Below are 27,819 nucleotides of genomic sequence, written 5' to 3' on the forward strand. Positions count from 1 at the left end.
GCTCTGCCGGCCAAATGGTTATATGTTTCTTTTTCTTTTTTTGAGAAAGCCTTAAAAATGTAAAAACCATTCTGAGCTACATACAAAAACTGGCAGCAGAGTGGGCCTTAGTTTGCTGGTCCCTTACTTAGAGCAACAGCGAAGGGTGGGCAGCATAAACTAGGGGTTTTCAGTTTGGTTGTTAAAACCATGAGGCAGGGAGTTGCAGCTACTGAAGCCAGGGCCCCTAGAGCCTGTGAGAAGTTACTGCAACGAGAAGCCCGTGTATATAAAGAGAGTAGCTCTCGCCCGAGGCCATTAGAGAAAAGCCCGCACAGCAAGGAAGACCCAGCATAGCCAAAATAAATAAATTAACTAATTAAAACAAAACAAACCATGAGGCAGCGGTTACATTGCCTTGTTGCTGACAAAGACCACTAATTCTCCGTCGCACTTGCCTGGTCTAACATTCTCTGCTTGTGGAGTCATCTTCCCTTTGGTATGATCCTCTTAAAAGAAGAATTTAGCTATAGATCTGGTGAAATCAAACCTTAAAATGATAGTCTTATTTAGTCAGGAAATTAGATAAATGGGATGGAATTTTAAATAAGTTAGAATATTTTTAACAGGCTAGTTTTCTTTTTTTTTTTTTTTCCATGTGTATCTGTGTGTGTGTGTGTACATGACTGCATTTCTGCTGAAAAGTGAACACTCCACACTGTGGTAGTCCTCACACTTGTGTGTGTGCTCCATTGTGTCTGACTTATTGTGACCCCATGGACTTTAGCCCATGGGGTTCCTCTGTCCATGGGATTTTCCAGGCAAGAATACTGGAATACTCTTACTGGGTTGCCATTTCCTACTGCGGGGGATCTTCCCAACCCAGGGATCGAACCTGCATCACTTGCATTTCTTACACTGGCAGGCTGGTTTTCTACCAGTTACACCACCTGGGAAGCATGCATATGTCTCACAGAATTCCAAACGGGGAAAGTCCTCCGACAGAGCCTGGCCTCTAACTGCTTACATCTGGGGAAACTGTAACCTGCTGCAGTTAAACGAGCTAGTCCAGCGACACGATGAGCGGCAGAAGAGCTGGGGCCAGAAACTTGGTTTCCTAATTTCCAAATTAGTTCTCTTTCTACTCCTCTACTTCATTGCACATTGCCAAGTTGGTACTAAAAATTCCATTCAACAAATACTTACAGTATTTCCATATATGCCCAGCACTGGCTTGTGCTCTGGGATACAAAAGAAGTGTAAGAGAAGAGTCCTGCCCAAGAAAAACTTTTGAGCTCACTGAGAAAACAGGGCGCACACACACACCAAACAAATATACTGTCTTACATTACTATGTAATTGCAGGGCTAAAGCAGAACTGATAAAGCTTCCTATGATGGAACATTTCTCTGTTTTTGATGTTCAACACAGGGGCCAGTAGCCATGTGTGGCTGCGGAGTACTTAAAATGTGGGTAGTGGGGCTTCCCTGGTGGCTCCGCTGGTCGATGCAGGAAGACACGGGTTCAATCCCTGATCTGGGAAGATCCCACATGCTGCAGAGCAACTAAGCCCGTGCGCCACAACCATTGAGTCCATGTGCCCCAACGACTGAAGCCCTTGCTCTGGGGTGCCTGTGCTCCACAAGAGAAGCCACCGCAGTGAGAAGCCGGCACACCAAAACTGCAGACTAGCCCCTGCTCACCAAAGCTAGGGAAAAGCCCACGCAGCAACAAAGACCCAGCACAGCCAAAAAGAAAATTAATTTTTTTTTTTAAATGTGGGTAGTTCTTGGACTATAAGAGGCGAGAAGAGGAATTCAGGCAAGGTTTTATTAAGACTCCTGCTGTAGCACAAGAGAGTGAGGTGGGGTGAGCTGGTCCCTTAAATGGGGTGAGGGCAGGCACGGAGCATTGGGACGGGCCCTCGTGGTGGTGCTGCATGCAGGGATCATGTGCAATACCCTGCTCTGGCTCCCAGCACCTCAGAAGCAGCAGTTGGCCTTTTTGGTTTTGGCCTTTTAGTGTTTTGTTCATTATTTGCCTCAACTGAGGATGTGCACAGTTATTTTTAGTTCCTCATAGTTTCTTTGTGTTTTGTTGCTCGAGGACACATTTGTCCAGGAGCAAGCACTGCAGTAAAAGGTCCCAGGACCCAAGACCCAGACTGCCTCATGACTAAGGAAGTGAACTTTTAATGGTATTTATTTTTAATTCCCTGGTAGCTCAATGGGTAAAGTCTGCCTATAGTGCAGGAGACTGGAATTCGATCCCTGGGTCGGGATGATCCCCTGGAGAAGGAAACCACTCCAGTATTCTTGCCTGGAAAATCCCCATGGACAGAGGAGCCTGGTGGGCTACACAGTCCATGGAATCCCAAGAGTCAGACAGGACTTAGCGACTAACCCACCACCAGAATTTTAGTTTAAATAACCACATGTGGCTAGTGGTTACTGTATTGGGCATCACAGGTCTAAAAAAGCAGTTAAAGATATGGATGGAAGATATGTAACAGATATCCTGTCACTTCTCCCCCTTGCTCCTTTGGCAGAAACCACTGTGGCTCACAGAACCTGTTCCCTCTGAGCAGGGATGAGCTCTCAGGATTCTCCGTATTTTCAATTGCTAGGATCTGGCATATAATGAAATCTATTTGCCATCCTTGAGACAAATAGAAGGTGACAAATATAGCAGAAGAAGGAAGTACTCGGGCCAAGCTTAGCAAGGCAGCGTTTTGACAGATACAGAGAAAGGGGCAGATTGTGTGCAGCTCTCCATGGGCAGAAGAGTATGAGCAAAGCAACTGATAGAATTCTCCTGGTTCCAGGACAAGGGGGATGCTGGGCTGTCCAGAAAGGGGGGGTATGGTGGACATAAGGGGTCACACAGAGGGTGGGACTAGATGAAGGAGACCTTTGGATTCCAGAAGATGAGACTTTTTCTCAAGAGCAATGGGCGCCTCTGAAGGTTTAAGCAGGATAATGACAGGAGAAAAACCTGTTTTGAGAATTTGATCTGATAGTGAACCACAGACAGGATTGTATAATGGACACATACATTCAGAGACTAGTAAGATAACAATTGATATGGTGCTAGAGAAGACTCTTGAGAGTCCCTTGGACAGCAAGGAGATCAACCCTGAATATTCATTGGAAGGACTCATGCTGAAGCTGAAACTCCAATACTTTGGCCACCAGATGCAGAGAGCCGACTCACTGGAAAAGACTGGGAAAGATACTGGGAAAGATTGAGTGCAGGAGAAGGGGGTGACAGAGAATGAGATCGTTGGATGGCATTGCCAAATCAATGTACATGCTGCTAAGTCACTTTAGTTGTGTCTGACTCTGTGTGACCCCATAGACGGCAGCCCACCAGGCTCCCCCGTCCCTGGGATTCTCCAGGCAAGAACACTGGAGTGGGATGCCATTTCCTTCTCCAATGCATGAAAGTGAAAAGTGAAAGTGAAGTCGCTCAGTCATGTGGGACTCTTAGTGACCCCATGGACTGCAGCCTACCAGGCTCCTCCGTCCATGGGATTTTCCAGGCAAGAGTACTGGAGTGGGGTGCCATTGTCCGAGAGACAGTGAAGGGCAGGGAAACGTGGTGTGTTGCAGTCCATGGGGTTGCAAAAAGTCCGACACGAATTAGCAACTGAACAACAACAAAGAAGGCTATTCTGCTGAAGGTTCTTGGTTTTCCTTTAGGAAAGTAACACTTGCTTATTAAGGAAAGTCAGAAAACCACTGAAAAGCATATATAAAAATTAAAACTAGACCGCTACCTTTCACACTCAACCATAGTTGGCATTTTGATGTAGCTTCTTCTAGGCTTTTTTTTTCTTCCCCTTCCATGGCTATTGGAATAAATCAGGAATAAAGATAGGACTAAAACTAGGAAGGTGGTAGTGTGAATAAAGAGGGAAAGCTACAAAAGGAATTTTTAAGTGAGACAGCAGAGTGATGAGTAAAGATAATCTCTTCTTATTGGTGTCTAATTAAAGGACAGATGACATTTTTGAGACCTTGAAAGTGAAGTGAAAGTGAAGTCGCTCAGTCGTGTCCGACTCTTTGCAACCCCATGGACTGCAGCCTACCAGGCTCCTCCGTCTATGGGATTCTCCAGGCAAGAGTACTGGAGTGTGCCATTGCCTTCGAGACCTTCTCTAGACCTAAAATGGAACTAAACAGTTTATATGCATGTCTCTGTGCATTTCGGAGAAGGCAATGGCAACCCACTCCAGTACTCTTGCCTGGAAAATCCCATGGACAGAGGAGCCTGGTAGGCTGCAGTCAATGGGGTTGCTAAGAGTCAGACATGACTGAGCAACTTCACTTTCACTTTTCACTTTCATGCACTGGAGAAGGAAATGGCAACCCACTCCAGTGTTCTTGCCTGGAGAATCCCAGGGATGGGGGAGTCTGGTGGGCTGCAGTCTATGGGGTCACACAGAGTTGGAAATGACTGAAGCGACTTAGCAGCAGCAGCAGCAGCAGCAGCAGCAGCAGCAGCAGCTCTGTGGATTTTAGTGAACACACATATAGATAGCGGGAGTTGTCAAGACAATAAAGTTTCCTTGATCATTACGCTGTCAATAACACAGAGTCCGTTGTAATCTGTAAGATTTTAGGTGTAAAGTAATTAAAGTATATATTCTCAGCAGTGTTGCAGGGAGGATGTGTAGATGTGGTTCTCAGGACATGTCATGGGGCGGTGTAAACAGGGGATCCAGTCTCAGACAACACGCCACCAAGCAGTGACAGCGTCTTCACAGACCACAGAGAAAAAAACCAAAAAAACAAAAACAGCTGCTAGAGAACACAAATTATGCTTTCCAGAAAAAGTCCTTCACCAGGTTAATAAGCACAAGTGTAAACCAGTGGTTCTCCACATGGGACCTACACGAGACTCAATCTTGGAGTTTTCAAAAAATATTGATGGTTGGGTTCCTTCTCAGACCAATGATATCATTGTCTCAGTAAGCAGGGCCTATGCATTGGTGGTTTTTGTTTGTTTGTTTGTTTTTTAAGTTCTCAAGATGACTGATGCCCGAAGCATTGGCAGATATCCCAGGGCTAGAACAGTTCAAAGGGTCTAGGGGCAGCGAGTGATCCAGACCTGAATGACTGTGTTCTTAGCCACGCTGGTGAAAAGCTGCAGCCAGTTCCTTAGTGAAGGGGAACTAGAGGCCAAAAGAGAACCCACCACGAAACTTTTTAATTTGCATATTAAACTATACATAGCTTCTATTTTCAGAGTATACGATCTGTCATTTTCAATACAACCTTTCATCATTTTCACTGAACCAAGTATGATTGAACTCCTGGGGACTGTGGCTACTCAATGAACTCTCACCAAAGAAACATGCCTTTTTCTGAGGATCCCTTGCCTTCTGAGGGGCTACTAGTTAAACAGTGTAGACGCTGGCTTCAGATGGACCTCAGTGAGCATGCCAGCTTTGCTGTGCACTCACGAAAACTCTGTGACTGTGTGAAAGTTACACATTCTGTTTCATATCTCAGTTTCCTGAGCTGCCAAATAGGAATCTTAATGTCTTTATGGGATTATTGTAGAAATTAAATGAGGCCATACAGGTAAAAGGCTTCCCTGGTAGCTCAGATGGTAAAGAATCTGCCTGCAATGCAGGGGACCTGGGTTCAATCCCTGGGTCAGGAAGATCCCCTGAAGAAGGGAATGGCAGCCCACCCCAGTATTCTTGCCTGGAAAATTCCAAGGACAGAGGAGCCTAGCAGGATATAGTCCATGGGGTCACAAAGAGTCGGACACAACTGAGTGACTAACATTTCATACAGGTAAAAGAGATAATACCATTAAAAGACTTCTTTGGTGCCTGGCACAGAGTAAGCACTCAATAAATATTATCATTATTGCCATTATTTATCATTTATTTTCATCACCACTTCTGGGTTCCTTCTGATGCCAATATTTTATGGTTCTAAGAATCACTGGTGACTGACTGTACAGAAGGAGATTGCCAAAAATTAGCAGCTACTAACAAGTTAAGATTTAAATAAATGCCCAGACTGGATTCAGCTCCTTTCATCTCAGCCTGATTCTTCAATAACTACTTCATTCTTTGCCTAAGCTGTCCCTTATATGTTGCAGATGCTGGTTTTAGTTTCAAAATGATGTTACTTACTTTGCAGGCACAGAACGTGGGTCATTCTTGATGAAAGCAAAGTCGTTCTTCTGTTCCTGATATTTCTGGGCAGCACAGACACCTGTGAACCTGGCTGAAGTGAATGTGAGATCTTCTGCCTCCGTCTGTCCCTGCTGCACCAACTGCTAACACCTGGGGGCAAACTGCCTGAACGCCGGCCCCCCACTCAGCATAATTCTGATGCTTGTCTAATGACTGGGATGAAGACGCTGTTCTTGGAAACTTCAGGGTTGACATTTGAGTGTTGCCCATGAAATTTGCCTAAAGGCCCAATGCTGACGTTAGCCACAGATGTCAGCCTCAACTGTGAAGTGTTCTCTTTGCTTTCCACCATACCAATACCCTCCTACAGAGAATCATGCCATCATCGATCGTCATTCTGCCAAAAGACACACATCCTGTTGATGCCCATAGCTTCCCTTTTCTTTGTCCATGATGGGAATAAACCTCTTCCTTTTAGGAAGACAGTCCTCCTTTTGTAGGCAAACATCCGCCATGATGTTATTGATTGAGGCATGGCTTACATCCACCTCGCCACCTTTTCATTTTTGAAAATGGGTTACCTTGTTTTGCAAATAGCAAGTCATCAAGCAGGTTGCCAAAGGAATTACTGGCTCTGTGAAACTTTTGTCCAGGTGATGAAATAATTTTAATAAGAGAAATTATCAGTTTGGGATTAGCCACAAACTCCCCATGAAACCCAGTTTTTCCTTAAGAAAACCAGTTTTTCCTAACGTATGTTGATTTGGATCCAGAAAACACACTTCAGGATCATCTCAGTTACAGGAATGACATGTCATGAAGTCACTGGTTGATTATACCCACAACAAGCTAAATGTGAGTTGGGCGTAACTACTTCAATACCAAGTCTTGGAAATTTCTTTGGCTTATATCACCATTGGTCTTTATAAATAGCAAAGGACTTTGGCTACACAATAAGTTACTTTTGCATAAGTTCTCAACACCAACCAGCTCCATACCTGAATTAGCACTTTTATTAAACTGGATCAAATATCAGACAAAACAAAAGGAGACAAGAGGTCTAGACAAGAAAGTGGTAAATTTGTTCTCTGGTAAATCTGGATATAGATGAGAAAAGAGACTCATTAACTTCTACTGCATTTTCAAAAATACATTAAATATATGAGTTACGACATTGCTTGTTACTTGATTCATTCCTGCTTTATTAACATTTTCTCATAACTAAATGGTTTTCCCTGGTAGCTCAGCTGGTAAAGAATCTGCCTGCAATGCAGGAGACCCCGGTTTGATTCCTTGGTTGGGAAGATCTCTTGAAGAAGGGATAGGCTACCCACTCCAATATTCTTGGGCTTCCCTGGTGGCTCAGATGATAAAGAATCTGCCTGCAACTAAGCACAGCACAGCGTAACTAAATGGCTTTGCTTTCATCCTGAAACTCTTCTGGGGCAAGGATCATGTCTGACCCATCTTTGTATTCCTCACACTCCTGCCCCAACATCTTTCATTATGGAGTACTTTTAAGTTTATTAACCTGAATCAAATTAAATTATGGGCCTTTTTCCCCCTCTCTGCAGTAATAAGTTATATGGTACAAAGTAAATACTAAGTAGTAACGTGTGATGGAAAAAAACATCTATTTTCAGAAGAAGCACAAAAGTCACAATTAGAACCTGCCTTTGGAGAGTGACTTCAGCAGCCTGGGGTCATTCTGTGAAGGTTCCCATTTGTAGTTGAGCAAATGAAAGAGAATTTGTTTCAACTCACTTGCCTGATCTTTTGTGTACCTGTTCTTTAGCAAGTTTCCTTCATATGGACCACATGAGTTAGGTGACTGTAAGGAGCCTAAGTCCTACTTGAGTTATAGCATGCTTTCTTAAAACAAAATGAAGTCAAGATCATTTTCCAGAAGGTAGCCCTTCTGGGAATTTTTAGGAATTTGAAGAAAATTGCTTCTAAGAAATTTGTGATCTAATCAAATGAAATCTACAGTAAAGGAACACAAAGAGTCATTTTAGCAAAAAAAACAGTATATTAAGCTGTTCACCTTTTCCTCTTTTTCAAAAGTAACTTGCATCTTCAGCTTACAGGTTAAACAATATCCACTCCAGAATTTATTAACTTACTTGGAATGGAAATCTAGGCTATGATGACTAGGAAAGGTCAGCACTCAAAATGTTTCACCATTTTACTTAGAGGCCACCAGAAATTCTGTGATTTTCCCCCTTTGCCCTTCCTACAAATGTCCACCACCTGATGTCTCATCTTGATGGAGGTGCACAGACTTCCTGTGACTTGCGAAAAATCAGATAATGACCTAGATGTTAACTTTTTAAGAGGACTGGCCAAAGAGGTCACCAAAAGTTCATACTAAAAGTTCAAATTTCTATAGATCAATCACGGCCAGTGATTCCCTTTCCTTCTGAATGGGGAAAACAGATCAATGTTATCTCAAACTGAGGTAGAAAAATCTTGAAAAATAAAATTAGAAGTTCTGTTAAAAAGATATATCTAACCCTGGTCGGCCCCTACACTCAATAGATTTCTCAAAAATGACATCAAATTCATTCATGACTAAGAAACCAGCAAGTTTGGTCAATTCAATGGAACTGGGGTTCCATGCAGTGTGTGGTATGTGCACATGTCTAAATGTACAGGTGTGAATTTCTGAATCTGTCAATTAAATTACTCAGTTGCTCAACAGTACTCTGGATAGAAAATGTCAACATAGAGCATGAAGATTTGATATCTGAGAATCTCACAATGGTCCAAAATGGAAGTAGGGTCAGTAGCTGACCTCTGTTCATTCTAGTTAAACCATATATATATATATAGAGAGAGAGAGAGGCCATGTCACATGACATGTGGGATCCCAACCCAGGATCAAACCTGCCCCCTGCTGCAGTGGGAGCATAGAGTCTTAACCACTGGACCACCAGGGAAGTCCTCCATCTTTTTTTTTTTCTTAAATCTGGCTTTGGGATGGAGGAATTATATAGTCCATTACCAGTAATCACCCCTCCCTGATGCCATTAAATAAACAGAGAAAAAGAAAAGTGGACACATTTGTTCATGAAAACAATCCCTCACTAGAAGCTGATCACCCTCTGTGAGGGGTAGATGAAGGAAATTAAGAACACAGATTTGAGAATTCAAAAGATTGGTAGGAAAATAGAACCTGGAATCCAGCTCTAGGAAATGATGCTAATAGGAAAGGAAGAATATATGTTGAACTACAAAACCAAAAATTCTCTTAAACGTCTTTTAAAGACATTCTTACAGACATTTGACTAAGTCAAAAGATTCTTCCAGAATTTGACATCTGTTCATATGAAGCCACTTTCCTTTACCTCTTTCCCCATTAGGTTCATGCTTATTCCTTGAACCTGATGCTCACTGGCCCATTTTGAAACCCTCCAGATATCCTCATTTGACAAGCCGCTACTGCCTGCCCCCAGTCTCCCATGCCTAGTAAACCATTCCTTCTTCTTTGGGTCTCAGTTAAAACAGCACTGAAATTCCAAGAAACCTTCCATGATGGTCACTCCTTTCACTAACGTTCAAAGTAGGTCCTTTCTTAATTCCTCGTAATTCTTCTTCAGCCCACTCACAACTCTTTCATCATTTAATGTTTGCTTTGACTACCCCTGGTGGCTCAGACAGTAAAGAATCTGCTTGCAATGTGGGAGACCTGGGTTCGATCCCTAGGTTGGAAAGATCCCCTGGAGAAGGGAATGGCAACCCACTCCAGTATTCTGGCCTGGAGAATCAGACGTGAATTTCACTTTCACTTTCTTTTTCACTACTAGACCAGGTTCCTGAGGGCAGAAAACCAATCTTTTCTGTCTTAATTACCCAGCATCTAGCACAGAGCCTGGTACTGTGCTAGGGAAAACCTTGGTTAACTGATTCACCTGCTGACTTTAGGGTTAATGTACTATCACATGTGGTTCCCTATAATATAGAGGTTCTGAAAATATTAAAGCCTATATAAATCAGATCCATGTAATTTGGAGAATCCATACTGTGGCATTATACTCTACAAAGATACTATTTACCCATGCATTTAACATGAATGTGAATTTGGACTCATTCACACATAAATCTGGAGAAGGAAATGGCAACCCACTCCAGTATCCTTGCCTGGAGAATCCCTGTGGACACAGAAGCTTGGCGGGCTACAGTCCATACAATTGCAAAGAGTCGGACACAACTGAAAAGACTTAGCACAAGTACTCATGCATACATAAATCATCCTGACAAATCATTTTGGGGTGAAATATCCTTAAATAGAGCATCTTACTTGTAAATGCCACGATGCCAAGCACTGGAGAGGAAGCAGGTGTTGGATAAGACAGTGTCTGGTTTTAGGATCTGCTATCTAATTGACTGCTCCATGAGGTCATATGGGCTGTTCTGAATGCCAGCACCACTGCTAAGGAGGTCCACGGGCTACTTTCTCATCATATGGAGTAACAAAGATACTAGTTTCTAAAGGCATTTGCGCTTTGTGAAAAATAGAACACAGAGAACACATAATTCTAGTCATTTGGGGGTTATTAGAAGAATGCTGTATTTCACCAAATCAGAATCTCCATAACATGCATCCCCACTTTAGACACGTTAAATTATGAGGGGAAATGTATTTTTAGAGTTATAAAATGCAGTGAACTACAGGAAAAACTCAGTATTAAAAGACTTCAAGCAAAGTCATTCACATATAGCCTCAGTCATTTTTTAACTATGGGAGTCCTCTGGGGCCAACAGTACTTATAAACATATAGGACACTCTGGCTTAGTAAATTAAGCAAATATCCAGAAGCAAAAACAGTATGTGTTGGTTAAAAAATGAGAGAGAAGGGCTTCCCTGGTGGCTCAGTGGTAAAGAATCCGCCTGTCAATGCGTGAGATGTGGGTTCAATCCCTGATCCAGGAAGATCCCACATGCACAGGGCAACTAAGCCCGTGCACCACAACTACCGAGCCTGTGCTCTAGAGCCCAGGTGCCGCAACTACTGAGCCCACTCGCCCTAGAGCTCATGATCCGCAACAAAAGAAGCGACTGCAATGAGAAACTCACACACCCCAACTAGAGAGCAGCCCTGGCTCACGACAGCTAGAGAAAGCCCACACAGCAATGAAGACCCAGTGCAGCCAAAAATGAATTAAATAACTTTTAAAATAAATAAATAATGATAGAGAGGATTAACATTTGGTGTCACTACGTAATATTCACCTACTTTTCTCCAACCCTCGATGATGTTTGTTTGAAGGGAAGACAGAGTCAGATGACTTACCAAACCTCGTCAGTGAGCCCAGGAGTGGCTGCTTACTGCTAGGGTGCCTGACACAAGGTGTCCTGATGCCTCTGTTACCCGAACTCTGAAATGGAAAAGATAACACTATTAACCCAGAGATGGCTGACGAGGAGCGTGCAGTTAATGACGGCTAAGTGGACGGAGGGGAGGTGGGAAAAAGAAGAAATACGGTGCTCTGATTACGGCACACCTTTGTCTGTGCATTGATTACAGGGAAAGCTACATAACCAGTTAGTACAAGAGATCTGCACTGGCTCAGATACATGGAGAAAATAGGTCATGTCCTTTTGCCAATTCCACAAGGCTATTCGGGTTGATATTACCTAAAGCATATTCAGGGCTTCCCAGGTGGCCCAGTGGTAAGGAACCTGCCTGCTAATACAGGATACACAAGAGATGTAGGTTCGATCCCTGGGTTGGGAAGATCCCCTGGAGGAGGGCAGGGCAACCCACTCCAGTATTCTTGCCTGGAGAATCCCATGGACAGAGGAGCCTGGCAGGTTACTCTCCACGGGGTTGCAAAGAGGCAGGCATGACTGAAGGGACACACATGCCTGCACAAAGGATATTCAAGTGAAAAAAATATCAACTCTGGCAAGGAGAGAAGAGGAAAACATATAAAGAGGTGGTGTAACTGGGAGGGGTAGCTCATGGATTTCCCTAGGTGTTCAAACTCTGCTCTACTGCTTGCTAGCTCAGTGACTTTGGACATTTTACTCAACCTCTCTGATCCTTTTTTTTCTCATCCAATATGAGCCTGATATCCACCTGTTAGGGACACTGTGACAACAAACAAGACAACAGGGCTATGAAGGGCTACAAAGCCCTTAGGGCCCCGTGAGAGAAATCACTCGATGGAGGGCAGCTATGATTATTACACTCCTTTAAGTTTCTTTCTGCAGGGGCACATTAAGTTGTGGTCTTTTAGGGTAAATCACCAAACACTCAAAATGGTTTGAAGTCTGTGAGCTGTTAGCATTTTAAAATATTTCTTTACCTTTGGAAGCCCTTTGCAGCTGGCTTTTCTGCCCATATATGAACAATATTCCTTAAGTATTCAGCTTCATCTTTATGTAAACACAACTGATTAACTAGGCTCTGTACAGCAGACTTCATCATGCTACTAGTCCACCAAGAATTAATAAAACCGCACAAGACTCTCCCTCCCTCCCTTTCCAAGAAAGACCGTAAGTCTGCAACCTACCTATGGGAAACAAAATACTGAGTTCTGCTAACTCCTCTAGTTGAAATAAGTAATCATTTGTTCCAAAGTTCTTCCCAACTCAATGGCCTCATTAACCAAGGTTGAGCTTTTGATTAACATACAGTGCTTGAAGGAACTTTGACCCAGAAAGCTGGCATCTGACTCGCTTCTGAGCCCAACTTGTGTCACGAGTGCAGGTTTCAAGGGTAATAAAAGGACCTGGCTGTTTGCTTACAGCAAACGGAGGTGGTGCCATGTCATTACAGAGCTTTTCCCAACTGTCCACCCAACCCTTGGCAAAGACAGTTTGCAGCCTGCATGTCAGCTTTTGGAGTCAACAGAATGAAAAGGTGTGTATTACCAAACTGAAAAGCACCTAAGTTCTACCTGGCACGTTACCTAAATGTCAGTTGTTTAAGAAACATGAATATGATCCCCAGATGACAGTGATCAGAGCAGAGATTAGGTGTTAGGGCAGGTGCATGCTGTCTACAGATTCTGCTTCAGTGAGCAAACTGCTCTCTCTCTGAAGGCTCCAGAGTTCTACAACACTCATCAGCCACAAGGCAGAGACCACAGCACCTGAACGTTCACGCTCTTGCCTATTTTAAGATGAATAGTGTCCTTCCCAAATTCATATGTTGACGTGTTGACATCATCCCTGCCTCAGCACCTCAGAATGTGACAGCATTTGGAGATGCCTTTTGAGAAGGTAATTAAGGTTAAAAGAGGTCATATGGGTGGGCCCTAAAGTTGCCCAGTGGCTCAGCGGCTAAAGAATCTGCCAACAGTGCAAGAGACAAAGGAGATGTGGATTCGATCCCTGAGTCAGGAAGATACCCTGGAGTAGGAAGTGGCAACCCACTCCAGTATTCTTGCCTGAAAAATCCCAGGGACAGAGGAGCCCAGCAGGCTACAGTTTATGCTGTCGCAAAGAGCAGACTGAGCCCTGCTATAGTATTATAGTTATAGTACAGTAACTAGAATCATTCTTAGCTGCTATTTAGGGCTTCTGAGGTGGTGCTAGTGGTAAAGAACCTGCATGCTAATGCAGGAGACACAAGAGACATAGGGTTTGATCCCTGGGTCGGAAAGATCCCCTAGAGGAGGGCATGGCAACCCACTCCAGTATTTTTGCCTGGAGAATCCCATGGACAGAGGAGCCTGGTGGGCTACAGTCCATGGGGTCACACAGAGTCAGACACGACTGAGCCACTAACACACACACAACCCAGTATGACTGGTGTCCTTACAAGAGATTAGGACACATTCACATTCAGAACAAGGGAAGACCCTGTGAGCACACAACAAGAAGCTGGTCATCTGCAAGCCGAGGACATAAGCCTCAACAGAAACCAAACCTGCCAACTTGATCCTGGACTTCCAGCTTCCAGAACTGGGAGAAAATAAATTTCTCTTGTTTAAGCCCAGTCTATGGTATTTTTTTATTGTAGCCCTAGTGATCTAAACCACTACCCACCTCTCTGTACCCACAACTATATGTCCCAGGACCAGGCAGATAACAAATGAGGAAGTTGACCAAGAGCAAAATAACAGGAGAGGTGTCAAATTTTAAAACTTTAAAAAATACTGGGTGGCCACACAAAATATGTCCACGGATTGATTATGTCACAGGCCTTTCAGTGGCAACCCCTGGGTTAGTTACATCATGCAATCAGATACTTAAAAGCGCCCACTATTCATCCTGCAACAAATATTAACTGAACACCTACTACAGGATAGATCTTATACCAGACACTAGGCATATCAGTGGTGACTAATATAAGGTGTCTTCTTTGTCTGCATGGTATGCGGTGGTCTGGGATAGGGAGCCCAGGTACTGAGCTAGGCAAGAAATGCCAAGTTGAAAAGACAAAGTTGCTGCCTTCCAGGGCGCTGCAGACTAACAAACCACAGACATGGAACAAGACAGTCATGAAATAATGGGACACCAGCTACACAACACAAGGGGCAATGGAAAGTGAAAAGATGACCGCCAACGTCGTCAGAGTTGACCCAGGAAGACATGAGCCAAGTTCTGGGGGATGAATAACAGTCTGCTTGTCAGACAGGCTGTCTGACAAAGCAAAATGGCTGTCTGAGGAGGCCTAACAAATAGCTGTGAAAAGAAGAGAAGCTAAAGGCAAAGGAGAAAAGGAAAGATATACCCATCTGAATGCAGAGTTCCAAAGAACAGCAAGGAGGAATAAGAAAACCTACCTCAGTGATCAGTGCAAAGACATAGAGGAAAGCCATAGAATGAAAAAGACTAGAGATCTCTTCAAGAAAATGAGAGATACCAAGGGAACATTTCACGCAAAGATGGACTCAATAAAGGACAGAAATGGTATGGACCTAACAGAAGCAGAAGATATTAAGAAGAGGTGGCAAGAATACACAGAAGAACTACACAAAAAAGATCTTCATGACCCAGATAATCACGATGGTGTGATCATGCACCTAGAGCCAGACATCCTGGAATGTTAAGTCAAGCGGGTCTTAGGAAGCCTCACTACGAACAAAGTTAGTGGAGCTGATGGAATTCCAGTTGAGTTATCTCAAACCCTAAAAGATGATGCTATGAAAGTGAGGCACTCAATATGCCAGCAAATTTGGAAAACTCATCAGTGGCCACAGGACTGGAAGAGGTAAGTCTTCATTCCAATCCCAAAGAAAGGCAATGCCAAAGAATGCTCAAACAACCGCACAATTGCACTCATCTCACATGCTAGTAAAATAATGCTCAAAATTCTCCAAGCCAGGCTTCAATAGTTTGTGAACCATGAATTTCCAGATGTTCAAGCTCATTTTAGAAAAGGCAGAGGAACCAGAGATCAAATTGCCAACATGTGTTGGATCATTGAAGAAGCAAAAGAGTTCCAGAAAAACATCTATTTCTGCTTTATCAACTATGCCAAAGCCTTTGACTGTGTGGATCACAATAAACTGTGGAAAATTCTGAAAGAGATGGGTATACCAGACCACCTGACCTGCCTCTTGAGAAATCTGTATGCAGGTCAGGAAGCAACAGTTAGAACTGGACACGGGACAACAGACTGGTTCCAAATAGGAAAAGGAGTACATCAAGGCTATATATTGTCACCCTGCTTATTTAACTTGTATGCAGAGTACATCATGAGAAACGCTGGGCTGGAGGAAGCACAAGCTGGAATCAAGATTGCCGGGAGAAATATCAATAACCTCAGATATGCAGATGACACCACCCTTATGGCAAAAAGTGAAGAAGAACAAAAAGCCTCTTGATGAAAGTGAAAGTGGACAGTGAAAAAGTTGGCTTAAAGCTCAACATTCAGAAAACTAAGATCATGGCATCTGGTCCCATCACTTCATGGAAAATAGATGGAGAAACAGTGAAAACAGTGGATGACTTTATTTTCTTGGGCTCCAAAATCACTGCAGATGGTGACTGCAGCCATGAAATTAAAAGACACTTGACCAACCTTGACAGCATATTAAAAAGCAGAGACATTATTTTGCCAACAAAGGTCCATCTAGTCAGTTCAGTTCAATCACTCAGTTGTGTCCGACTCTTTGCGACCCCATGGACCACAGCACGCCAGTCCTCCCTGTTCATCACCAACTCCCAGAGTCTACTCAAACTCATGTCCATTGAGTCGGTGATGCCATCCGACCATCTCATCCTCTGTCATCCCCTTCTCCTCCTGCCTTCAATGTTTCCCAGCATCAGAGTCTTTTCAAATGAGTCAGCTCTTTGTATCAGGTTGCCAAGGTATTGGAGTTTCAGCTTCAACAACAGTCCTTCCAATGAACACTCAGGACTGATCTCCTTTAGGATGGATTGGTTGGATCTCCTTGCAAGGGACTCTCAAGAGTCTTCTCCAGCACCACAGTTCAAAACCATCAATTCTTTGGCACTCACCTTTCTTTATAGTCCAACTCTCACATCCATCCATGACTTCTGGAAAAACCATAGCCTTGACGAGACGGACCTTTGTTGGCAAAATAATGTCTCTGCTTTTTAATATGCTGTCTAGGTTGGTCATGACTTTCCTTCCAAGGAATAAGCGTCTTTTAATTTTATGGCTGCAGTCACCATCTGCAGTGATTTTGGAGTCCAGAAAAATAAAGTCAGCCACTGTTTCCACTGTTTTCCCATCTATTTCCCATGAAGTGATGGGACCAGATGCCATGATCTTAGTTTTCTGAATGTTGAGCTTTAAGCCAACTTTTTCACTGTCCACTTTCACTTTCATCAAGAGGCTTTTTGTTCTTCTTCACTTTTTGCCATAAGGGTGGTGTCATCTGCATATCTGAGGTTATTGATATTTCTCCCAGCAGTCTTGATTCCAGCTTGTGCTTCCTCCAGCCCAGCATTTCTCATGAAGTACTCTGCATATAAGTTAAATAAGCAGAGTGACACTATACAACCTTGACGTACTCCTTTTCCTATTTGGAACCAATCTGTTGTCCCATGTCCAGTTCTAACTGTTGCTTCCTGACCTGCATACAGATTTCTCAAGAGGCAGGTCAGGTGGTCTGGTATTCCCATGTCGTTTAGAATTTTTCACAGGCTATGGTTTTTCCAGTAGTCATGGATGGATGTGAGAGTTGGATTATAAAGAAAGCTGAGCACCAAAGAATTGATGCTTTTGAACTGTGGTGCTGGGGAAGACTCTTGAGAGTCCCTTGGACTGCAAAGAGATCCAACCCGTCCATCCTAAAGGAAATCAGTCCTGAATATTCACTGGAAGGACTGATGTTGAAGCTGAAACTCCAATACTTTGGCCACCTGATGCAAAGAACTGACTCATTGGAAAAGATCCTGATGCTGGGAAAGATTGAAGGTGGGAGGAGAAGGGGACGACAGAGGATGAGATGGTTGGATGGCATCACCGACTCAATGGACATGAGTCTGAGTAAACTCTGGGAGTTGGTGATAGACAGGGAGGCCTGGCATGCTGCATTTCATGGGGTCGCAAATAGTTGGACACGACTGAGCGACTGAAATGAACTGAACTGAACTGTCAGACAGGATGACAGATGAAAAGAGCACATTTTCCAGACAGAAGGAATAGTCAGCTCCTGTGTGTGGGACAAGAGAAAGCACAGGCTTTTTGGAGAATGAAGACTAGCTGGACTGAGGGTAGGCAGTGGAGGGAGCAGCAGGATTCACGGCTGAACAAGGCGAGGAGCTGACATTTTACTGCATGGTGAACCACTGGAGAATTTTAATCAGGAAGGTGGCATGACCAGGACTGCTTGTTGGAAAGATCACCCTGACCACAATGCAGGGAACTAAAGGCAGGGTGACCCAAAAGGAGAAGATGAAGGCAGGAACCAGGGAAACAGACATAGGGAATCTGGGCAGTCAAGGTCACGGATGCGGAACTGAAACTGTCATGGCGTTCAACCGTGGCCACAGGTGACACTGTCCAAGAACATTAAGTGCATCAAGAGAAGCACTAATTTTTTAAGGGTACTACTTTGACTGATGAGAACATACATTTCCTAGGAAGCTTTTATTTTCGTTTATCTTACATTTCACACCAAGAAACTAACTCTACTCCTTTTTATCCATCAAGGTTACATGTGACTGTACCTCAGTGTTCTCATCTAAATATGGATAATAATGGTACCTCCTTCAGATTCCTTGAGCTCATTAATACAAGTAAGTAAAGTGCCAGAAATGCATTATTATTAAATCAACTATAATGAGAGCAGAAATAAACTTTAAAGGACAAATGGATAATTATTGACTGTGCAGTTAAGGATAATCCTCCCACTCAGTGAATACGAGGCAGATTAAAACCACCCCTACAACCACAAAGAGTAAAAACTTATATAATTGCCTTGAAAAGGAGCTGCCTCCGATTTCCTTAATCTCTCCAGAGCTCTCACACAGCCTTTTAGAAAGGACCCTAAAGTGCATGATCATTAACTTCAATTTATAAAATGCTTTGTCTCAGGTATATATATATATTATACATAAGATTAATGATCCAAGGGGATGTGGGACCTGCAAAGGGAAACCCACTGAAAGAGGCACTAGAGAGCTTTCTATAGAGATGGAAGTTCCTATATCTTGACGGGCAGTGGCTCCACACCTGCATGCATCCCACATGTCACTAAAGCCTGTGTGAATGTTATTATATGCAAATTATAGTTCAATAAAAACTGCATAAGGACAAAAGGGCTGGAAGATGGGGGAACTGGGGACTCAAGGGGAAATGGATACTCATATTTCAAAGAAAAGGGAAAATAGATATGAGTGAAAGAACTTGCCTTAAAACATTTAATTTCCAAAAACACTGTCTCTTAGAATGGATGAAGCTGGCTAAGAATGTAAAAACTCTTCCTTATTCAAGAAACATTTTGAGAAATTCAGCACTTTATCCTCTGTCTAAAGAACAGAACTTTTTACCCCTAGATTCACTGGACAAGCTGCCCTCTTGTGGCTCTGATAAATATTTACCAAGCACAAAAGTAGGCAGTTACTAAGTTATTTGGGTAGCAAGCCCAGCCTGGCTGTAAATAAATATTCTTCGATGACTGGGAGTGGGTATGCTGGCTGCTTGCATACACGAGGTACACGGGCCATCCTGGGCTTGTGTCACAGCTGACTTTTAAATAACTAAGAAAATAGGGTTGCCACAAAATACATATTTTTGAGGCTAATAAATTCAAGAGACATTTTAACTGAATTTAAATTTCATTTTCGTAATATGGTTATCAGCATATCAGAAGCAAACATCTGTCTCAAGGTGAGTGCAAAGAAAACAGAACTGAAAGTTTCATTCCCACCATCTGTGAATACTTTTCAGTATTCCCAAGATCAAGTTTGCACGAAGAAAGAAAATAACAAGGCAGGAAATACCACCCAAACACTGGTTGGTCTTTATTAACACTGGTGTGCATCCCAGCTGGCGCTAGCGGTAAAGAACCTGCCCGCCAATCCAAGAGACATAAGAGATGCTGGTAGGATCCCTGGGTCAGGAAGACTCCCCTCGGGGAGGGCATGGCAACCCACTCCAATATTCTTGCCTGGAGAATCCCAGGACAGAGGAGCCTGGCGGGTTAGTCGATAGGGTCACAAAGAGTTGGATGAGACTGAAGCAACTTAGTAGGCAGGCAGGGAATCTAAGTGTCTTATGAAATATTAAATGTTTGTTTAAAAAAATAAGGAAGAGAGGGAGGAACAAGTAGCATAGTTTTTCAAAAGTTACACTAAGAAAAGAAAAGACGGCATAAGCATTAACTCAAAAGATGTTTTCTCTTTAGAAAGCAACACATCTTAATACAAAACCTTTTGTCAAAAAAATACATAAAGAAAAGACAAAGATATAGATGGAAATAGATGCTGTATTTCAACTGTTGACATGTTCAAGATGCACCTAGTCCAGATCCAGCAATATCAGGCTGGACTAAGTTAACCTACACCAGGGTTACAGTCACTCCTGAAGAGTGACTGCTAAATCCATATTCTAGTACAGCAAGCTTTCTCGAGCCTTCTTTACTCTGTACTTCCTTCCCAGCCTCTCTACCACTTCCTCACTCCAATGTGCTAGCTTTCTCAGTTCCCTGCCTCAGACCCCACCTGGAATTTCCTTTCCCAGCCTTCCTTGTCTGGCTCTCCCCACAGCTGGACTCACCCCCAAGCAGTCTTCCCAGATCACTCTGTGAAGACAGCCCTCCAATCACCAGCCCTGTACTCTCTCTCTTCTTCCCAAGATACAGGAATTTCCATCTCTCTAGGAAGTTCTTTATTTTTCTTTGATGCACTTTTTATTATCTGGAATTACATTGTGTATTCATTTTTATCACTTTTTGTTATCTCTCTACCCCAATGAAATGTGAGCTCCCTGAGAGAAGGGGCTTTCTCTCCTGAAACAGAGCCTGACACTTGTCAGTCCAAGATAATAAACCCTAATGCGCTGTTTCAACACTCTATCACCAACAAGTTCTTCCTCAGACCTATCTCAAGTCTCTCTTACTGCAACAAAAGCAAATATTCTGGACTTCCCTGCTGGTCCAGTGGTTAAGACTCTACACTCCCAATGCAGGGACCCAGGGTTGGATCCCTGGTCAGGGAACTAGATCCCACTTGCTACAAGCAAAATATCCCACATGCCACACAACAAAGATCGAAGACCCCAAGCGCTGCAACTAAGAAAGTCAAATAAATAAATACACTACACATATATATGTGTATTTAAAAGCCCCCACTATCCTTTATTTGAATCCTAGAGTGATGGACAGGGGTTGACCAGCAAGCTGTTAAATAATTCTTCAGGACCACAGACTTTTGAAGGTGAAATGGAGCCTTTAGTTACAACTGACTCCAGTTTTGATGATAAGGACACAGGCTCAGAGAGGTTGACTGGTTTCTCTAGGCTCACCCAGAAACAGTGACTATCAGCAAACACCACATCACATCAAGGGCACAGAGTGCTCACCTTATTCATTCCTATAGTCCCAACAGCCAACACGCCGCCTGCCACCAAGAAGTGTGCCCAAGGAACAAGAGTCCCCACTTCTACTCTTAAGTGCTCATTCAACTGAACTGACTTCCTTCCTCTCATCACTGTCCCACCTATAACTTCCCATCTGAGAACCGTTTCCAGTCACTTGTGTCATGTGTCATCATTTCCTGTCCTCTGTACATATGTATGACAACATACCAGACACCACAATTGTCTATCTGGGGGCTGATCTGATTCTAACAGAATTAACATTGTCTAGCATGGAAAATACCTAGGAAAAGTGGAATAGGCAAGGAAAAAAAAAAAAAGGAGGTGGGTGGGCAGAGGAGGGGGATCAAAAAGCTAGCGGTGTCTCCGACCATGGGTGCTGTGGCAGTAATGCAAGGCAGGAGCCCTGTATGGTCCATATTTGTTTTCTTTAGCTCTTAGCAGTGAGCCTGGCACATAATCAAAACCTATTTGTTTCGAGGAAGAAGACACGGAAATAACACTGCAGATTCAGCTTACTCTCAGTCCGTGTATGTGGGTGCTCGGTCATGTCTGACTCTTTGCGACCCCCTAGACTCCAGCCCACCAGGCTCTTCTGTCCATGGGGATTCTCCAGGCAAGAACACTGGAGTGGATTGTTATGTCCTCCTCCAGGGGATCTTCCCAATCCAGAGACTGAACCAGTTGTCTCTTACATCTCCTGCACTGGCAGGAGGATTCTTTACCACTAGCGCCATCTGGGAAGACGGTACACAAAGCTTTTGGCAATCAAAATTTCACCTCCCTGAAGGCATCCACAAGAGCTTTTGGGAAACATTGAGACAGATCTGCTAGGAATCTGGAATGATCTTTTCCACATTTGTTTGCAAAATTACTCTACCGAGCTGGATAGGAAAGCTGTCAGTGGGGTGTGAGCAAGACAATGTGTAAGAAGAAAGGGTGTGAGTGTGTGTGTACATGCATGGAAGCATATGCTCATTGCAAAAACTTCAACAATTATAAATTGTTTCGCCTTTTTGCTCATGGTACAGATCTGCCCACCAATGCAGGAGACACAAGAGACGTGGGTTTGGCCCCTGGAGTAGGAAATGGCACCCCACTCCAGTATTCTTGCCTGGGAAATTCCATGGGCAGAGGAGCCTGGTGGGTTACTGTCCATGGGGTCGCAAAGAGTCAGACACGACTGAGCAACTAAGGAAAGCACTATCCTCCAAATGAATTCTTTGTGGAAACTCTAAGCTACTTAATTGGGTCCAGCAGTGTTCTTACTTCACGAAGTACTTGAGGTAAACTCTTTAGCTCTCAGTTCAAATGTTACTTCTTCGGGGTAGCTCTCCCCTTCAGCAGCCCAGATTGTTTCGCATCTTGGTGTGAGCTTTCCCTTGTAGCACTCATCATGATGTGTGATGAACTACTATTTGCTCACTGCCTGGTTGTCCACCCCAAACTGTAATCTCCATGAGGGCAGGACCCTTACTCGGCTTACTGTATGCCCCGTGCACAGTCCAGCACCTGACACCAATACATATTTGCTGAAGGAATGAAGGAGTCCTGAATGTCACGACAGACACGCAAGAGGTGGCCAGCACTTCACCAGCAGACACACAGTCTGCTCCCACCTCTGAATTGTGAAAGCCTTATTGCCTGTGCAATTCTATTTGGCAATTCATCGCCCAGTGACGTGTTATCACTACAGTTTTAGGTTATTACTCTTATTTAACTTTTAGCCTGTTTAGATCTTATCTTCACAACTAGATTTAGAAGCACATCAAGTGTAAGCTGTACTGCCTTGAAGTCCTCAAAGCTCCCTCACTGGTGCTCTTTGTAAATGGTTGCTTTATTTGGTGCTCAAAACAGGTATTTTTGCAGCTAATACTACTGAATATTGAAGCCCCCAATGTCAGAAGAGTGTCCTAAAAAATGTTTTTAAATAAATCAGGAGAGCCCACGAAGACTTGAGTGTTGTTTAAATACAAAACATGGTTCTAACTTTGCTTATGTGAGAGACTCGCACAAGGGCAGAGAACATCTTAATTCAGCAGAATTCTTTTTAGTTTCATGAAATATCCCTTCCACCATCCTTCAGGTCCCACCCAGCTCAGGAAAACTCTCAGTCGTGCAAAAGCAGGATTTTTTTGTTATTTTGCTAAGTCAGGCCCTTTTTTATAGGGTAGAAAGAACACTTGTTCCCTATTTCTCAATTCCTCATTTCTGCTGGCAGCACAAAATATGTCCTAGCCCTGACTCTCAAGCACAACAAACCACAAATGAAATAGATAACTCCGTGTGCCTTCAAATCTATATTTCAAGCAGTTTTAAATGGTTATTTTTTTTAGTCTAATTACTTATGATAGATGTTAGCTGGATTAACAAACAGGCCCGTGAATCACTCATCTCTAGCCAAGCACTCAATTTCAAGCATTACCCTGTTCTCATTTTCTGCTCCGACCCTCACAGAAGCAAAACAGTGAAAAAACAAACTCATCAGCTAAAATGCGGTTGTCAAAACACAGCCAAACCACTCAGAATGTTCACAATTTGGGGGTGTTTCCTAACATGGCTAGGGTCACTGACAGTTAATGGTTTCACCAACATCACCTGCAGAATCTGAATCCACTTCGTGAAAATTGCAGAAAATCCCCCAAATGCTTTAAGTACTCACTAAGGTCACCCTTTAAAATATAAGGGCATACATTTCTGAGTTATGCTTATCTTTACTTTCCCGAGGCGCAGGTACTTTAGAACTGAGATTCTGCAGGGCCCGGCATTTCCTTCCCACCTTCAGGTGACCCACAGAACTCAAAGCATTTTTGCCAGGTTCCATTTTAAAAAATCTAATCAGAGCTCACAATATAACCAGTTCCCTGGGGGGGAAGACAGATGACCTGGCTGTTCCTCCCGGTGCGGCCCATGTGTCACTTAAAGGCCGAGCAGCCAGAAGGTGGCTCTGCCTGCCCCTTCCCTGCATCCTCCTGCATTTCAATTTTCAACATATTATCTACATTGTGTTGATCTATGTCCTTTTTGACGGCTGACCACCATAACAAGTCCAAAGTTGATGCTGTTGGGACTTCCCTGGTAATCCTGTGGCTGAGACTCCGAGCTCCCAGTGCAGCGCGCCTGGGTTTGATCCCTGGTCAGGGAACTAGATCCCACACGCCGCATCTAAGGGTTCACACACCACAGCTAAAGATCCCGCGTGCTGCAACAAAGATCCAAGACCTGAGTGCCACAACTAAGTCCCAGCGCAGCCAAATTAATTACTGATTTTTTAAAGTTGATGTTGTTCTCTTTTCTTTCATTCTTTTTTTTTTGGCCGGGCGGGGGGCGGCATGTTTTTAACACTGGCTGAGTGCCAGAAACTGCATTAAAACAGACCATGTGTCTGGTTTTAATTCTCCAACAACCAAGCCAGGTGGGAACTGGTAAGCCTACTTTCAGTGAAGGAAACTGAGGCTTGGAGAGTGTCTCATTTAAAAAAAAGAAAAGGCTTCTATGAAGTAGACTAGGGGGAAAAAAAAAGAAGTAGGCTGATGCTTAAACTTTGGTCTTTCTGGTATTAATATTATTCCTTATCTTAAAATAATAGATTCTTCCGCTAGGAGATCAGAAATCTCTGTCAGTAACAGTCATCAGAGGTCCACAGCGCACGGTATGCTCAGTAACTAGAAACAATACACCATGTTTTACATTTTAACATCTCCCAAATAACCAATCTGTATCTTTAAGCTATCACTTAAGTCAATTACGTGTTTTACAATCTGTACAGTCAGATTACAAATCAGGGAACAAGCTCCTTAAGAGAAAATCTTCCAGATCTACTAGAGTTAAAGATATGCAAAAACAACAGAAACAGACTATTGGTCTACTGGGCTCCAAGACTATAAGATAAAAATGAATAAAGAAAAAAAAGGTATTAATGACTATCAAAAGAAGAGGTGGGTCCCACTGGGAAGCCCAGGAAAAGCTGGACAGAAAAAAATCGACGGTGCCCACTGGAACTTCCGAATTCACTGGACTTCAAAAGGTTTTCAGCTGCCAAGACAACAAGCTCACCCTACGGTGAAACAGGCTGGGGTTGCACTGGGCCAAGGAAGAGGGTGCAGTGAGATTTTAGGTCCCTCTTCTCCTCAGCTCTCGTTGCATGCTCATCCAGTAGTCTTCCAAAATAATTTGCTTCTCCCTATCCACTCAAGGTTGAGACAGAATGTGCTCATTTCCTCAAAGTAACCTTATTTCCAATAGTCAACAAATATTTATCGGGGGCACGCTGCAAGCCATCACCATGCTGGGTGTCCCTCTAGACCTGCCCTGCCTTGGAGCAGGAGCATTCTCATCCCATGGCGCCCCTCCGAGCAACCGTCTTCTGAAAGGTGGAGGACCACTGCCCTGGAGCAGTTTCTCAAGCTGATCTAATTACCTGGAGAGCTTGTTAAAAATCAGACTCCTGATTTTGCCTTGGACTTTCTGCATCAGCAACACCAAAGCAAAGGTCTGGAAATCTCTCATCTTAAACAGTCCCAGAATTACTGTCCCAGTAATTCTATTCATTAAGGAACTTTTTCGACTTCAGTCCTTTGGTGATTCATTTAACCTATTGTGGGTGTGGGCTCAGAGGCAGTATATTTAATGCAATGTGATACACTGGGGATGGACTTCCCTGTAGTCCAATGGTTAAGGCTTCGCCTTCCAATCCTGGGGGTTCAGGCTCCATTCCTGGTTGGAGAGCTAAGGTCCCACATGACTCTCGGCCAAAAAACCAAAACAAAAGACAGAAGCAATATTCAATAAAGACTTTTAAAAATAGTTCACATTAAAAAAAAAAAGACTGAGGAGTCAGAGTATTTAAAAACTGCTTTGAGAAATATGAGCTTTCCTGATAGCTCAGTTGTTAAGGAATCCGCCTACAATTCAGGAGATCCAGGTTCCATTCCTGGGTTGGGAAGATCTGCTGCAGAAGGCATAGGCTACCCACTCCAGTATTCTTGGGCTTCCCTTGTGGCTCAGCTGGTAAAGAATCCACCTGTAATGTGGGAGACCTGGGTTTGATCCCTGGGTTGGGAAGATCCCCTGGAGAAGGGAAAGGCTACCGACTCCAGTATTCTGGCCTGGAGAATTCCATGGAGTGTATAGTACATGGGGTCGCAAATAGTCAGACATGACTGAGCAACTTTCACTTCTTTGAGAAATAATAGTATAACAGCTTCTATGATCAAACCAAGGCTCTTTTCTCCTCATTTCTTTGCCCAAATTCTACCAAATGAAGTCTCAGAAACGTGGATCCTATCTCATTGAGATCTCAGATGACGTAATATTCAGAAGACCAGCAAATGTTAGGTAGCCCACACTGATGGTGATATTGTGAATTAACACAGCCCTTACCCAATGCTTTGAGCACGTGAGCACTCAGTACTTTGTCAACAGTCTGCCAAAGCCTATGGAAGAATTTATGTGCACAGTGCACTGCTCCTTGCAATTGGCAACATAATTTGTCCACATGATGCTTCCTTTCTATGATACTCCCTAGGAAGAAAAACTTGTTTCACTGATAATATATTTTTCCCATACTAAGTAGTGTTGGTTCAATACACAAGGATGCTCAGAAGTAATATTATTCTTAGAAGAGACATCACTGAGGAATTCACTCCAAGGATAGAGTCATGTTGGTGGGTGTGAAGTTCCAAATGAAATACCTCAAAGAGGGTCAAATCCAGTGATAAACTGGCAGTTTAAAACCAAAGTGAATGAATCCATGTGCTACATTATATTGGCATTCTAAAGTACATTTTAGTATGATCTCGGACCTCTAAACTTTTCACCACTCACCTAAGACTGGCTCCAAATAAATCCTTTTTGCTTCATGAACAGCATTTAAACAATGAACACTTTGATGATCTGTGGTTCTTTAATTTTTGTTTTTCTCTCTCTCATGATTAAATGGCTTTAAAAGCTGTAAAATATTCTCTGAACTTTGTAGCTGTGTTGTGATTACCCTACGGGATCCCCAGAAGTCAAATTCTTCTGAACCATGCCATCTTAAAACATTTAAATACCATAGATATTTACTGGTTGATTTAGATAAGAAAACTGAGATTCAGACAGGTAACTTGCCCGAGGTTACATGGCCACCCAGAACTGGGAACTCTCCCAGGGCATGCGGGATGGGATGGTCCTCAGAGATGGTAATGTCCAGTAGGCAGGACCTGGGTGGACTCTTCCTGGTATATTTAAAAGTTTCAAAACATACAAGGTATAGAGGTCATTCCTTTCTATAGACCAGAGTAAGAACACAGTTCCCACATTGCTGTGGTGCGTGACTATTTGACTTAGCTCTGGCCAATGGACAGAAAGAAAATGATGTGTGCCATGATGACGTGATGTGGACCTGGCCCTAAAAATCTATTCCCTTGGGTTTTTTCCTTGTCTGGATGACTGGGATAGCAATGCCTAAGCAACTCTGGACATCACATGCTGGAAAAGGCAAAGCTATTCAAGGAATAGCTATCAAGGACTTCTTTGATAGCTCAGTGGCTAAAGAATCTGCCTGCAATGCAGGAGACCCTGGTTCAGTTCCTGAGTTGGGAAGATCCGCTGGAGAACGGACAGGCTACCCAGTCCAGTATTCTTAAGCTTCCCTGGTGGCTCAGATGGCAAAGAATCCACCTGCAACGCAGGAAACCTGGGTTCAATCCCTGGGTTGGGAAGATTCCCCTG

General features: G+C 43.4%; 1 protein-coding gene across 7 annotated transcripts in view; it reads right to left on the reverse strand.

Annotated features, from left to right (window-relative positions):
* The window catches only part of RBM47 (RNA binding motif protein 47), a 176,332-nt gene that overhangs the window by 96,402 nt on the left and 52,111 nt on the right, over positions 1 to 27,819 (reverse strand). For all 7 annotated transcript variants that reach the window (XM_027544321.1, XM_027544320.1, XM_027544331.1 and 4 more), the window contains one exon: positions 11,431 to 11,515. The gene's annotated coding sequence lies outside the window, so the exon portion shown is untranslated. The remainder of the gene's footprint in view (positions 1 to 11,430; positions 11,516 to 27,819) is intronic.

Source organism: Bos indicus x Bos taurus, chromosome 6 (genome assembly GCF_003369695.1).
Source record: "Bos indicus x Bos taurus breed Angus x Brahman F1 hybrid chromosome 6, Bos_hybrid_MaternalHap_v2.0, whole genome shotgun sequence".
NCBI classification, from domain to species: Eukaryota; Metazoa; Chordata; class Mammalia; order Artiodactyla; family Bovidae; genus Bos; species Bos indicus x Bos taurus.